Source organism: Enhydra lutris, unplaced genomic scaffold (assembly GCF_002288905.1).
Source record: "Enhydra lutris kenyoni isolate GAN:26980312 unplaced genomic scaffold, ASM228890v2 scaffoldscaffold23, whole genome shotgun sequence".
In the NCBI taxonomy this organism is placed as follows: domain Eukaryota; kingdom Metazoa; phylum Chordata; class Mammalia; order Carnivora; family Mustelidae; genus Enhydra; species Enhydra lutris.
The window spans coordinates 77,953-81,243 of record NW_019154107.1 but is presented as its reverse complement, the minus strand read 5'-3'; the positions used below and the strand labels follow the sequence as shown (position 1 = coordinate 81,243).

General features: G+C 40.1%; 1 pseudogene; it reads left to right on the top strand.

Moving 5' to 3' along the window:
* The first annotated feature begins 230 nt into the window (after positions 1–230).
* LOC111150351 lies at positions 231–1,979 on the top strand (annotated as a pseudogene).
* Positions 1,980–3,291: the final 1,312 nt, after the last annotated feature.

Sequence of the window (3,291 nt, the reverse complement as noted above, 5' to 3'; positions counted from 1 at the left end):
TAATCAACAAAATTAATGGGATGGAAGAAGATATTTGCAAACAACATATATGACTAAGGGGTTAGTATCCAATATATATAAAGAAATTATACAACTCAACACCCAAGAAACCCACAAATAATCCACATTAAAAATGAACAGAAGACATGAGCAGACATTTCTCCAAAGAAGACATCCAGATGGCCAAGAGACACATGAAAAGATGCTCCACATCACTCACCAGCAGGGACATGCACATAAAAACCACAAAAAGGTACCACCAGATACCGGTCAGTATGGTTAGCATCAAAAACACAAGAAATAAGTGCTGGTGAGAAGGTGGAGGAAAGGGAACGCTTCTGCACTGTTGGTACAAATGCAAACTGGTACAGCCACTGTGGCAGACAGTATGGAGGTTCCTCAAAAAATTAAAAACAGAATTACTATAGGATCCAATAATTCCACTACTCTTTGCCCAAAAAGTACAAAAACACTAATTTGAAAAGATATATGCACCCATTTATTGCAGTGTTATTTACAATAGCCAAATTATGGAAGGAAGCCAAGTGTCCATCAATACATGAAAGGATCAGAAGACATGGGGGAGTGTCTGTGTATTGATGTACATGTGTGTGTATAATAGATTACTGAGCCATAAAAAGGAATGACATCTTGCCACTTACAAAAATATGGATGAATCTAGAGTACAATGCTAAGTGAAATCAGTCAGTCAGAGAAAGACAAATACATAATTTCACTCATATGTGGAATTTAAGAAACAAAACAAGCAAAGAAAAAAGAGACAAAAATCCCTGGGTGGCTCAGTTGTTAAGCATCTGTCTGCCTTCAGATCAGGTCATGATCCCAGGATCCTTGGATCAAGCCAGGCATTGGGCTCCCTGCTCTGTGGGGAGCCTGCTTCTCCCTCTCCCACTCCCCTGGCTTGTGCTCGCTCGCTCGCTCTCAAATAAATAAATATCTTTACCAAAAAAAATCACTGTGAAATACAGAGAACAACGTATTAGTAACAAGAAGGGGGGCGGTGAAATAGGTAAAGGGGATTAAGAACACACTCATCATGGGGCACCTGGGTGGTTCAGTCATTGGGCATCTATCTTGGGCTCAAGTCATGATCCCAGGGTCCTGGGATCAAGCCCCAAGTCAGGCTCCCTGGTCAGTGGGAAGCCTGCTTCTCCCTCTCCCACTCTCCCTGCTTGTGTTTCCTCTCTCGATGTGTCTTTGTCAAATAAATAAAATCTTAAAAAAAAAAAAAAAAGAATACACTCATCATGATGAGCACTGAGTAATTGTGAATGTTCAATGTTGAATCGTGAGTTGGGTAAGATGGTAGAGGCCATTCCACAGCGGACCTAGACCAAGGAGTATCAGGTAGCTACCCAAGAAGGACATAATCAAGTTTTTAAAGGACCACAGTCTGGATCTGTTTCTTGCAGAAGTTATTAGGAAACATTGAAAATGTGGACAAAACCGTTAACAAGGACCATTTGGTTATAGCCTACAGTCATCTTTTTAAAAGTAAGCATTTCAAGGTACTGAAAGTATAAGTAAAGTGTCTGAGCCGGTGAAAATGTGAAGCTTAATGAAGATAAACCCAAAGAAACCAAGTCTGAAGAGACTCTGGAGGAGGGTCCACCAAAATATATAAATTGTGTTCTTAAAAAAGGAGTTAAAACCAACTTTCCCAAAACAGGAGATGCTGTTCACTGCTGGTATACAGGAACGCTACAGGATGGGACTGTTTTTGATACTATATTCAAATGAGTTCAAAGAAGAAAAATGCCATGCCCTTAAGTTTTAAGCTTAGAACAGGCAAAGTTATCAGAGGATGGAATGAAGCACTCTTGACTATGAGTAAAGGAGAAAATGCTCAACTAGAGACTGAACCAGAATGGGCTTATGGAAAGAAAGGATGGCCTGATGCCAAAATTCCACCAAATGCAAAACTCCATTTCAAAGTGGAATTAGTGGGTATTGATTAAAAGAGCACTGCTTCAGATATAAAGACATCATGATGCAACAATAAAACATAGCCTTGAAAAAACTTATGGAACTAATGAAACCTGGTTACCACTGTTAGGGAGGAGTCAACTTGAAAATTCAGGAAGCTAAATATTGTTTACTCGATCTCCAACTTTTAAGATATGTAATCCATTTTAATTCCCTAAAGTTTGAAATACTTTACTACAGCTGTATAAAGTACTCGTTAAGAACTGGCTTCCCGGGGCACCTGGGTGGCTCAGTGGGTTGAAGCCTCTGCCTTCGGCTCAGGTCATGATCTCAGGGTCCCGGGATCAAGCCCCACGTTGGGCTCTGTGCTCAGCAGGGAGCCTGCTTCCCCCTATCTCTCTGCCTGCCTCTCTGCCTACTTGTGATCTCTTTCTCTCTGTCAAATAAATTAATTAATTAATTTTAAAAAAAAAAAAGAACTGGCTTCCCTTTTACCTCTTGTTGTAAACTAAAAGTCTCAATAAATATACATCCATTGTCAATAAAAGAATTTTGAATCATTATATTGTATACCTGAAACTAATATAGCACTGCATGTTAATTATATTGGATTTAAAATTTAAAAGAAAGAATATTCTCTTCTCCTACTTTGCTAAGAGTTTTTATCATGAAAGGATATTTAATATTGTCAATGAACTGTCTACATCTATTGAAATAATCACATGATTTCCCCCTTTGTTCTGTTAATGGGATGAATTAAATTGTTTGATTTTTTTTTAAGATTTTATTTATTTATTTGACAGACAGATATCACAAGTAGGCAGAGAGGCAGGCAGAGAGAGAGGAGGAAGCAGGCAGAGAGCCCGATGTGGGGCTCGATCCCAGAACCCTGAGATCACGACCCGAGCCGAAGGCAGAGGCTTAACCCACTGCGCCCCCCAGGCGCCCAACTGTTTGATTTCTAAATTTAAACCCAACTTTGCATTCCTGGATAAAGCCACATTTGGTCATGACATGTCATGCCTGATGAACATTCTACACATGTCTTTCGATGCACTATGCACACATTTCTTTTAGCTACAAATATAAGAATGGAAATGCTGGGTCATAAAGTATGGAAGTTGGTTTCAAGGAAAGAATAAGGCTCCAGGTACACTGAGTCAAGGCTTCAGGAGGACTGGGGGTAAATGTTGAGCAGGCAATTAAAAATGTGGGACTGAGTTTGAGTAGAAGACAGAAGTGTGGATTTGCGAGTCACCAACATTAAGCTTCCGTTTGAAACCACTGGGAGGGAATGCTCCATGTTGGGGAGGGTCCCGGAAGAGAGAAGAGGACTCCAGATCG